This window comes from Jaculus jaculus, chromosome 15 (genome assembly GCF_020740685.1).
Source record: "Jaculus jaculus isolate mJacJac1 chromosome 15, mJacJac1.mat.Y.cur, whole genome shotgun sequence".
NCBI classification, from domain to species: Eukaryota; Metazoa; Chordata; class Mammalia; order Rodentia; family Dipodidae; genus Jaculus; species Jaculus jaculus.
The window spans coordinates 21700415-21713168 of record NC_059116.1 but is presented as its reverse complement, the minus strand read 5'-3'; positions in this window follow the sequence as shown (position 1 = coordinate 21713168).

The following is a 12754-nucleotide window of genomic DNA, read 5'->3' as shown; positions in this document are numbered from 1 at the left end:
GGAAGTTTCATTGTGGTGGATGGAACAAGCAGAACAGGCCTGAGCAGGAAGCCTAATTCACCTCCACATTAGCATGAACAAAGAAATTCGAGTACTAGACTACGTAACACCAAAGCCAGTCCTCATTGGCACACCTCCTCCCGCAAGGCTCCGCCTCCAAAAAGCCCTACAACTTTCCCAAACTGCCACCAGCTGGGACAATTCATGACAACACTTGAAGAACTAAGTATTCAGAACACATGAGTCTACGGGGAACATTTCATCCAAACCACCACAGTGACAGATGTGGCTCTATGTCTTAGAAAACTCGAATGGTGTTCTCAGTGTCACAATGATAATAGACTGCACAGAGTTCAACCCCCTGATTTTCTAATTCCAACACAAAGCACTAAAATGTTGAAATAAATAATGAGAGTAAAAAGAATTTATGTTTGAGGGAGGGGGCTGTGTGTGTGTGTGTGTGTGTGTGTGTGTGTGTGTGTGCATGTATATGAGTATGGGTATGTGCATGCCACAGCATGCATGTGGAGGTCAGAGGACAACTTTCAGATGTCTGTCCTCACCTTCTACCTCATTTGAGGCAAGGTCTCTGGTTATTCACCACTCTCTTCTCCAGGCCATTTGGCCCATGATTCTCCTGTCTTGGCCTCCCCTTCTCCACCATCTTCTTTCTCTCTTTTTTAAAAATATTTTATTTCTTTAGTTGAGAGAGAAAGAGAGAGAATGGGCATACCAGAGCTGCCAGCCACTGAAGACTTACTCCATATGCATGTGCCACCTTGAGTATCAGGCTTATGCGGGTCCTGTATATATCTGTCTCCTCCATTAGAACGTACACTATATGAGCAAAGATTTTCTGTCTGTTTTGTTCCTACTATAAGTTCAGCACCTGGAATAGTAATTGAAATAAAGCAGGCACAATATAGATACTCACTGGCTGGCCCAGGGGGAATGGATGAATTCTGCATTGTTTTGTGGTGCTGGGGATCAAACTGAAGACCTTGTTCATGCTAGGCAAGCACTCCACCACTGAGCTACAACCCCAGCCTGCTTCATGGGTAGCTCTTGGCTATACATCATGGATTTACCTTTCTTTTTGGCATGGTATGTGATATGTGTGTACGTGTGTGTGTTTTTTGAATGTGCATGGGCACACCTGTGAGTGTGAGCATTTGTGTATTCATGTATGTTGGTGTGTGTATGTGTGGAGGCCAAAGGTCATGCTTCACATTATTATTATTATTAGTAGTAGTATTATTATTATAATTAACAACTTCCATGATTGTAAACAATATCCCATGGTAATTCCCTCCCTCCCCTATTATTATTATTGTTGTTGTTGTTGTTTATTTGAGATATGGTCTCACTCTAGCTCAGGCTGACCTGGAATTCACTATGTAGTCTCAGAGTGGCCTTGAACTCTCGGAGATCCTCCTACCTCTGCCTCCCAAGTGCTAGGATTAAAGACGTGTGCCACCACATCTGGCACCACCTTATTTTTTGAGACAAGGTTTCTCACTGAACCTAGAGGTCACAGTTTTGGCCATTCTAGCTAGTCAGTAAACCCTAGGGCTCCACTTGCTTCCTCCTTGCCACCCTTGGGATACCGGTGCATGCCACCATGTGTTTTATTTCTTTTTAGTTTAAAAAATATTTATTTTTGAGAGAGAGAGAATGGGCACGCCACAGCCTCTTGTCTCTGCAAATGAACTCCAGACTGATGTGCCACTTTGTGCATCTTGGCTGTACATGGGTCCTGGGGAATTGGACCCTAGCTGTTAGGCTTTGCAAACAAGCTCCTTTAACCATTGAATCCTCCTCAGTGGGTTGTTTTTTTGGTTTTTTTTTTTTTTTTTTTTTTTTTTTTGGTTTTTCGAGGTAGGGTCTCACTCTGGTCCAGGCTGACCTGGAATTAACTCTGTAGTCTCAGGGTGGCCTTGAACTCACGGCGATCCTCCTACCTCTGCCTCCCGAGTGCTGGGATTAAAAGCATGCGCCATCACGCCCAGCTTCTCACTGTATATTTTAAATGAGTCCTGGGAATCCAAGTTCATGCTTGCATCATTTTCCCAGACAAGCTTTGATTTTTTTTTTTTTTCGTTTTTTTGAGGTAGGGTGTAGGCTGACCTAGAATTCACTGTGTTCCTCCTATCTCAGCCTTTAGCTTTACCTTTTGAATTACAAATTCAAAAATGCAGCGATGATCATGGTCTCATTCTACCATTTAGTGCAAGGCGTCTAGCACAGAACTTTGTGCTTCACACAAGCAATAGATCTGCACCAAATTGAGTCAAATCCACGTTCTTCTAACTTTTTGTCATCTACTTTTATGTACCACATCTAATTCTGCAGGATTAAGCCACCTACAAATCAGGTTTATAGGCCAGGCGTGGTGGTGTACGCCTTTAATCCCAGCACTCAGGAGGCAAAAGTAGGAGGATCACCGTGAGTTTGAGGCCACTCTGAGACTACAGAGTGAATTCCAGGTCAGCCTGGGCTAGAGCGAGACCCTACCTCAAAAATAAAAATAAATTTTTTTTTAAAAAAAGCAGGCTTATTACATCCATTCCTTACTTTAAGTCCATCAAGGTTTTTTTTGTTTTGTTTTGTTTTTTTTCACTTTAAGCCACTATTTTAGAGACATCTATCTATTAGGCAAAGGATGGTAAAACAAAACCTCAGAAGTTTAATATTTTGTCTAGGGAAAGTTGTATAATAAGTGTCTTATTTTTCTAATTCCAACAATGCAGCTACGTATAGCATATTTTGTTGTAACTTCTCTAGTATTCAAACCCTTCCACATGATGACGATGATAGCCAATGTCTACCTATCCACACGTATCATTTTAATTTTAATTTTTATTAATTAGAAACTTTGTTATATGGACAAATCATGTGTTGTTTCCATTCCCCTCCCCCCACTCCCATTCCACGGAGGGCCCTCTTCTGTGGGGTTACTGGTTATTCACCATGGGGTTATGGTTTATGGGTTGTGAGAGCCGCAGCCAGCCATTGTGGGGGGTGGTGCTGGGCAATGCCTCTGGGTACGCCTTCTCACCCTGTGGCTCTCACAGTCTTTCCGCCTCCTCTTTCACAATGTTCCGAGCCTTGATGGGTACGTCATAAGTCTACTCTAGCGTTGAGCTCTCAGTAACTTCAGGATTTCCTCTCTGTTGCGTGCTGAGTGTCCTCAGTGTCCATCGCCATCTCCCTGACACAGGGAGGTTGTCAGGCTCACCCTGAGAACAGCGCTCATGCTTAACTCTGGTTTCGCCTGGACCCTGCTCATGTGCAAGAGGCAGCTCGTCTCATAGGCAGCCAGCTATCTTTTCTTGTCATGTTCATAGTTTTTGTGTACATATCTTTAAAAAAATTTTTTAAATTTATTTCTGAGATAGAGAGAGAGACGGTAAGAGAAAGAGTGAGTGAGAGAGAGAGAGAGAGAGAGATTGGGCACACCATGGCCTCTAGCCACTGCAAACTAACTCCAGATGCATGTGCCACCTTGTGCATCTGGCTTATGTGGGACCCGGAGAATTGAACCTGGGTTCTTAGGCTTCTCAGGCAAGTGCCTTAACTGCTTAGCCATCTTTCCAGCCCTGCATACATATCTTTTAAGCACTAGTTTTCTACTTCGGGGAAAAAAATTACTATTAAATTTTAGTGGGCTCTTCATCTGAGATCTTATTTAAATATTAACAAATGGGAATCAAGAAATTAGTCAATCATAAGAAAATAATTTTAAGGAAAAACCATAAGAAGCCAGGCATGGAAGCACACGTCTTTGATCCCAGCACTGAGAGATAGAAGTAGGAGGATCACCGTGAGTTTGAGGCCATCCTAAAACTTCATAGTGAATTCCAGGTCAGCCTGGGCTACAGCAAGACCCTGTCTTGAAAATACAAAAACAAACAACAACAACAAAAAGAAAAAACAAGAGAGAGCCAGAGAAAGACACAGAGACACAGAGGGAGGATGAGAAAATGAAAGAACCAATCATAATTTATAATTTAGGAAATATTTTAAAGCAATTGAAAATAGTAGCCATTGTTTTGAAAACTGGATATATATCTGCAGAAGGATGAAAATAGATTCTTCTCTCTCGCCATGCACAAGAATTAAGTCCAAATGGATTAAAGACCTTAACATCAGACCAGAAACTCTGAAACTGCTAGAGGAAAAAGTAGGGGAAACCCTTCAACATATTGGTCTTGGCAAAGACTTTCTGAATACAATCCCAATTGCTCAGGCAATAAAACCACAGATTAACCACTGGGACCTCATGAAATTACAAAGATTTTGCACCGCAAAGGACACTGTGAAAAAAGCAAAGAGGCAACCCACAGAATGGGAAAAAATCTTCACCAGCTATATATCTGATAGAGGATTAATATCTAGGATATACAAAGAACTCAAAAAGTTAAATAATAAGGAATCAAACAAGCCAATCAAAAAATGGGCTATGGAGCTAAATAGAGAGTTCTCAAAGGAAGAAATACGAATGGCATATAAGCATCTAAAAAAATGTTCTACGTCACTAGTCATCAGGGAAATGCAGATGAAAACTACATTGAGATTCCATCTCACTCCTGTCAGATTGGCCACCATCATGAAAACAAATGATCATAAATGTTGGCGGGGATGTGGAAAAAAAGGAACCCTTCTGCACTGCTGGTGGGAATGCAATCTGGTCCAGCCATTGTGGAAAACAGTGTGGAGGTTCCTAAAACAGCTAGAGATTGATCTACCATATGACCCAGCTATAGCACTCCTAGGCATATATCCAAAGGACTCATCTCATTTCCTTAGAAGTACGTGCTCAACCATGTTTATTGCTGCTCAATTTATAATAGCTGGGAAATGGAACCAGCCTAGATGTCCCTCAACCGATGAGTGGATAATGAAGATGTGGCACATTTATACAATGGAGTTCTACTCAGCGGTAAAGAAAAATGAAGTTATGAAATTTGCAGAAAAATGGATGGACCTGGAAAGTATTATACTAAGTGAGGTAACCCAGGCCCAGAAAGCCAAGCACCACATGTTCTCTCTCATATGTGGATCCTAGCTACAGATGATTGGGCTTCTGCATGAGAATGAAAATACTTAGTAGCAGAGGCCAGTAAGTTAAAAAGGAGACATAAAGGGTAGAGAAAGGAAGGGAAGAGGATACTTAATAGGTTGATATTGTACATATGTAATTACAATGAATGTAATGGGGAGGTAATATGATGGAGAATGGAATTTCAAATGGGAAAGTGTGGGGTGGGGATGGAGGGAATTACCATGGGATATATTTTATAATCATGGAAAATGTTAATAAAAATTAAAAAAATAAAAATTAAAAAAAAAAGAAAATACTAGCCACGTGCTCACCTTGAAATTCCTTTAAAAAATAAGATGATAGGGGTCTGAAGAGATAGCTTAGCATTTAAGGCATTTGCCCACAAAGCCAAAGTATCACAGTTCCATTCTCCAGGACCCACGTAAGTCAGATGCACAAGAGGACACATGCATCTGGAGTTCATTTGCAGTGGCCAGAGGCCCTGGCAAACCCTTTCTCTCTCTTCCCCCCCTCTCCCTTTTCTCTCTCTCAAATAAATAAATAAATAAATAATATTTTTTTAAAAAGTAAGATGATAGATATACTTGACAGGGCATTTATAGTATATATCTAGCATAAGCAAAACATGATTGTCCACAATAAAATTTCTTCAACTCTTCTGCATGCTTGGCAATTTTTATAATAAAACTATAGAGAAGATCCTATTAAAGAATATGTAGCATATGCAAAATAATTATAAATATGTAAAAGTGATTCTGTACCCTTCCAAAGAATATTCAAGTAACTTTTATTAAGTTATTAAAAGCACTTGTTGTGGGCAGTATGGGTAATTTTTATATTTTTCTCTTTCTACTTCGTCATGTTCCTAAATAAATAAACTTTTTAATATGTTACAATTGTTAAATGATCATGTTATCATATTCTAATGAAAAAAAGTTTAAAGTAAAACTGCATAGTCATTGCGCTTTCCAAAATTCTACAGGAAAACGTGCCAGATATATGTGAGATCATAGGAATCAATGGACAATGGAAGACAGATAAAATGGAGACTCAGCACGAAGACCCCCTGTCTACTTTGATGAGCATTTCCTGAGGTGCTTATAGGATTTTCTCCTCTCTGTACTGAAAGGTCTCTGCTATTAAAATAGAGAGGTTGAGGCAGATGATCTCAAGTTCAAGGCCAGGCTGCGATATGTGTAAAAACGCTGTGTTAGAGCCGGCTGTGGTGGCTCACATCTTTAATCCCATTTAATCCCAGCACTCCAGAGGCAGAGGCAAGAGGATCACCATGAGTTCGAGGCCACCCTGAGATTACATAGTGAATTCCAGGTCAGCCTGGGTTACAGTGAGACCCTACCTCGAAAAAAAAATGCTATGTCAGAAAAATAAATACATGTCTTTCTTCTTTCCCTTCCGTTTCCCCTTCCTTCCCCCCCCCCGCTTTCCTTCCTTTCTTCTCAAAAAGATAATTTCTAGTGGAACTCTGCTTCTGCCCCATATTGCTCAGAGCTACACTCTATCCATGGGGCCTCGTGACAGCCATCTGCCCTTACCCACTTTATGTGGAAGTGGAGGTCTCCCCGTCATGTGGAATTGATGCTTTGGTAATGATCTCTGAGGCTTTTTAAAAGAATATTCCTGGAATTCTGGTTCCCTACTGTTAATATAAATAAATTCTCTACACCAGCCTGCCAGGGTGGAATTGGGCTTTGGAGCTAAGGTCACGAATAGGGCCAATCAGCAGGGGTCTTCTAAAGCCCCGAAGGATGAGATTTCAGTGCAGAGTAAGTTTTTTTTTTTTTTTTTCTAATGTAAAAATGAGTGTTTGCAGATTCTTGATAAAACAAACAAATAAATGTGACTTGGCTTTTTCTTGGGGGGGGGGCAGGATGTTAATTTTTTTTTCCTCCACCTGTTGTCAAGTGGTAAAATCATAACTAAGGAAAGGTAATATATTTTTTTCAATCAGGCAGTTTTCTATTGCATATCAAACAAAACCCATATGTGGGCAAATTTTTAAAGTGGTGCTTAAGGAAATAAATGCAATTTGGTTGAGATTACTTGAGAATTTTTAAAAATTTATTTTATTTTTATTTACTTATTTGAGAGAGGGAAAGAAGGAGAGAGAGACAGACAGAGAGAGAGAGAGGAGGGAGAGACAATGGGTGCACCAGGGCTTTCAGCCACTGCAAACGAACTCCAGATACATGTGCCACCTTGTGCATCTGGCTTATGTGAGTCCTGGGGAATTGAGCCGAGGTCCTTTCACTTTGCAGGCAAATGCCTTAACCACTAAGCCATCTCTCCAGGCCCATTGAGAACTTTTTATTTTTAAGATGGGGGTGGGGCTGGAGAGATGGCTCAGTGGTTAAAATCTAATGATCAGAGTTAGATTCCCCAGTACCCATGTAAAGACAGATGTAGAAAATGGTTCATGCATCTAGAGTTTGTTTGTGGCATCCAGAGTCCCTGGTGTGCCCATTCTCTCTCTGCTTCTTTGTCTCTCTTTGCCTCTTTGACTGTCTCTCTCTATGCTCAAATAAACAAATAAAATAAAATATTTTAAAATTTCAAAAAGAGGGCTAGAGAGATGGCTTAGTGGTTAGGATGCTTGCCCTTAAAGCCAAAGGTCCCAGGTTTGATTCCTCAGTACCTACATAAAGCCAGATGCACAAAGTGGCCCATGTGTCTGGAATCTGCTAGAGGCCATAACACACCCGTTCCCTCCCCCACTTTCTCTCTCTCTCTCTTTCTCTCACACACACATATCTACCTCTTTCTGTTTCTCAGGTGAATAAATAACATATTAAAAAATTTTAGCCGGGTATGGTGGCACACACCTTTAATCCCAGCACTCGGGAGACAGAGGTAGGAGGATCGCCGTGAGTTCGAGAATACAGAGTGAATTCCAGGTCAGCCTGGGCTAGAGTGAGATCCTACCTTGAAAAACCAAGAAAAAAAAAAACAAAACTTAAAGGACAGAACAAGAATATACTTCCTAAATTTGGGATGTATGAAAAATCTAAGTGAAATTTGCACTAGAAAAATAAGTATCATATAAATCTACACATACACAAATGTAGAACCACACCATTTTAAAGTGAGAAAAAGCTATTCTTACTATTCTAGTTAAGTTTTCAGAACATAACACTACATGGTGCTTCATGAAAAAAGTTATCCTATAGTCAAATATTTGGGAAATGATACATGTTTTACCCTCATCAAGAAAATTCACCATTCAAATAATCATATTAAAAGCTGTAAGAGGGCTGGAGAGATGGCTTAGCGGTTAAGCGTTTGCCTGTGAAGCCTAAGGACCCCGGTTCGAGGCTCGGTTCCCCAGGTCCCACGTTAGCCAGATGCACAAGGGGGCGCACGCGTCTGGAGTTCGTTTGCAGAGGCTGGAAGCCCTGGCGCGCCCATTCTCTCTCTCTCCCCCTGTCTTTCTCTCTGTGTCTGTCGCTCTCAAATAAATAAATAAAAAAATTAAAAAAAAAAAAAGCTGTAAGAAGCACCTGGGAGGCAGAGGTAAGAGGATCGCTTTGAGTTCAAGACCACCCTGAAATTACATAGTGAATTCCAGGTCATCCTGGACTAGAGCAAGGCCTTACCTCAAAAATAAATAAATAAATAAATAAAAATAAAAGCTGTAAGAAACTCTATGATAAGAACTCAGTATATAACTTTGGTTAATCTGAGGTTTCTGAAACATTCATGAGCATGGAGGGTTTTTGTTTTTTTTTACATAATGTCTATTAACATTTTACAGTCTCTAAAAAGTGATCAAAACACTGCTTTAGATCAATGCCCTCATTTTTACAGACAGAAAGGATAGAGAAAGCCATATGCTTAATGAAATGTCCTTTACTTAGAGAAACTCATAGGTCAGTAAACCACAGTGTATTTTTAGTTAAGAAGCAACTAATCTGACATTTTCTTGTTGAAATTTTGCCTTGAGTGACCAGTGGTCACAGACAAAAGCTGTTAGACTTTCCTTCGTTCCTTCAGCTAGAGTTTTGGTGGGAACACTCCCCGCTCTAGTCTTCCTTGACTCTCAAATGGGGGTTATGTAAGTGAAAGAGCAGCATCTCATGCAAACTAAACTACTGGGGGGTGATGATACGTTACCTGTTCATGACCTTTCAATGAAAGGTTAGTGAAAACATCACCAACAATAGCCCTTTTGATGCTCAGTAGAGTTCTCACTACGTTACAAAGAAGTCTTCTCTCCCAACCCCCGCTACAGGATTCTAGCCCTTTTCTGATCAATATGTAATCAAATTCTGTCTTCTATTGTTACTTTTCCTGTGTGTGTGTGTGTGTGTGTGTGTGTGTGTGTGTGTGTGTGTGTATCTTATCTCCCTAAGCAGATTGCAAACTCCTAGAAGGCTAGAACTAGCCTTAAGTTAGCTTAGACACATAATAGATTCTCAAGAAATACTTTTGAATGGCTCTAAAATGACCACCTGAATGGAAAGGGGTGAGTTCTGAGGGAAGGATTAGACAAGGAGCCTGGATGTCTGCCCTCCTTTTACCTCTAGAGCAGAGATCCCCCTCTGTGTCAGCTCCTATAGCTAACAATCCCTCTTGACAGTTTTTCTGGGTGTCTGCAGAAATCTGTTAGGCTGCCCTTGCTCGAGGGACACTGCTTGACCCTTCCAACATTCCAGGGAAGCAGTGACATGCTCATCAAATCAGCAGGACAAGTACCCGTCATGGGCCAAAATCTGCCTGGAGATGAAATGTGCCTCAGCAATAAAATAGAAGAACCCTGGTGTTGTTTCTGGTTGGCTGGCCACTGGCTCATTAGGCACCTCCTTCCAAAGCATGAGACAGCTGCTTTTCTGACCCTCAGTGAAGAAGCTGTCTTCCTCCAACAAAAGGTGATCCCAGAGTACGGTGGTTCTCATTACTGTTTGAGCTTGCTTCAAGCCAAGACCCTTCAGAAGTGGGAAAACTACCTATCCCTCCTTGTTGCTAATGATCCAGGGCAGACTTTGGTGAGAGTAGGAACTGAACTCAAAACCCCAGGACCTGACTGGAGAGATGACTCAGTGGTTAAAGGCACTTGTTTGCAAAGCCTTATGCCTAGGTTCAATTCCCCAGTACCCCACCTAAAGCCAGATACACAAATGGCATGTGCATCTGAAGTTCATTTGCAGTGACAAGAGGCCCTGGCGTGCCCATATTCTCTCTGTGTGTGCCTTGTTCTCTCTGCCTCAGATAAATAAAAAAATATATCTTAAAAAAAACCTGGGCATGGTGGCACATGCCTTTAATCCCAGCACTCGGGAGGCAGAGGTAGGTGGATTGCCGTGAGTTCGAGGCCACCCTGAGACTACATAGTGAGTTCCAGGTCAGCCTGGGTTAGAATGAAACCCTACCTCGAAAAAACAAACAAACAAACAGGACCCACAGAGTATTATCCTAGGGATTACCACTATGTATGTTCCTTTTTTTTTTTGGTTTTTTGAGACAGAGTCTTGCTCTAGCCCAGGCTGACCTGGAATTCACTATGTAGTCTCAGAGTGGCCTTGAACTGTTGGCCTTCACTCCTCCTACCTCTGCCTCCCAAATGCTGGGATTAAAGGTGTGTGCCACCACACCTGGCTTTAAAAATTTTGGGGGGAGGCGGTTTTCAAGGTAGGGTCTCACTCGAGCTCAGGCTGACCTGGAATTCACTCTGTAGTCTCAGGGTAGCCTCGAACTCACAGTGATCCTCCTAACTCTGCTTCCCCAATGCTGGGATTAAAGGCATATGCTACCATGCCCAGCTTTAAAAATAGTTTTATTTTGCCAGGCACAGTGACACATACCTTTAATCTCAGTACTTGGAAGGCAGAAGTAGGAGGATCATTGTGAGTTTGAGGCTATCCTGAGAGTACAGAGTGAATTCAGGTCAGCTTGGGCTAGAGTGAGACACTACCTCAAATATTTATATATATGTTATATTATTATATATTTATATATAAATAAATTATATGTATAATTTATTTACAGTCAGGAAAGATGGAGAAGAGAGACAGATAGAATGGGCACAGCCAGGGCCTCCTGCCCCTGCAAGCAAACTCCAGACATATGTACCACTTTGTTCATCTGGCTTTACGTGAGTACTGAGGAATTAAGCCTGGGCTATCAAGCTTTGCAAGCAAGTGCCTTTAATGGCTGAGCCATCTCCCCAGACCTAATTAATTTTGTGACAACCAATCCAGGTTCTCAGGTGGATTAGACACCGTGGAGTCATAGAATATGTTTAAAGGTATGGCTCCTGTCCTTAAGGAACCAACAATCTAATAATGTGAGATCAGACTAATACTGAAAACAACCATGAACAATGGAGCCGGTTGGGCTTTCACTGCAACAGAAACTCAGCGAAGGAGGAAACAGCACTGGGAGTTTCGGTAGCCTTAGAAGTCATCATGGGGAAAATGCGACCAGTGTGGAGCGCTGGAGGAAGCACAGGATTGAGGCCAAAAACAAGTCTGCTATCCATTCTGAATTCGAAGTCAGTTATTAATTTCTTGGGGGGGGGTGTACATGTTCGTGCATGTACAGGTGTGTGTGGTCAGAATATAATCTCAAATGTCCCCCTCAGAAACACCATCTACCATTTTTTAGCTCATTTGCCTAGAACACACCAAGCCATCTTGCCAGCCCTCAAAAAAATAGTTCTTAAAAGTCGGGCTTGGTGGCACACGCCTGTTATCCCAGCACTCAGGAGGCAGAGGTAGGAGGATTGCCGTGAGCTTGAGGCCACCCAGAGACTACATAGTGAATTCCAGGTCAGCCTGGGCTAGAGAAAAACCCTACCTCAAAAAACCAAAATAATAATAATAATGATGATGATGATGATTCTTGATTGCTATAAGGGAGAACGTATATAAGCAAATACTCTCCGTCAGACATAGTGGGGCATACCTGTACTTCTGCCACTCTGGAGGCTCAGGTCTGATGACTATGAGTTCAAAGCTTGGACTTTTTTGTGGCTTGGACTACACAGTGAAACCATGTCTCAAAAAGCAAATCAGGAAGCCGGACATGGTGGCGTATGCCCTTAATTTCAGCACTTGGGAGGCAGAGGTAGGAGGATCACCGTGAGTCTGAGGCCACTCTGAGACTAGAGTGAATTCCAGGCCATCCTGGGATAGAGTGAGACTACCTCAGGAAAAAAAAAAAGGGGGGGGGAGATGGCTCAGTGGTTAAAGAGGCTGGTTTGCAAACCCTGCTGATCCTAGTTTGATTCCCCAGTACCCAGGTAAAGCCAAATGCACAAAGTGGCACATGCATCTGGAGACTATTTGCAGCAGCTGAGGCCCTAGCATACCCATTCTCTATCTTTTTGTCTCTACAAATAAGTATTTAAAATATAAGAACAAAACAAAACAAACACACTTTTAATCACTAGGCTATTGCTTTTTAAAAACTAATATTAGGGCTGGAGAGATGGCTTAGTGGTTAAGGCATTTGCCTGCAAAGCCTGGGACTCATATTTGACTCTCTAGGCCCCATGTAAGCCAGATGCACAGTGACACATACACACAATGCTTCACATGTGCACAAGGGGATGCACATGTCTGGAGTACAATTGTGGTGGCTGGAGGCCCTGGTGCTCCAATTCTCTCTCTCTTTCTGTCTATGTTTCTCGCATAAAAAGGAAGGCCAGTCTGTTGGGCTTGCCTCAAAAAATAT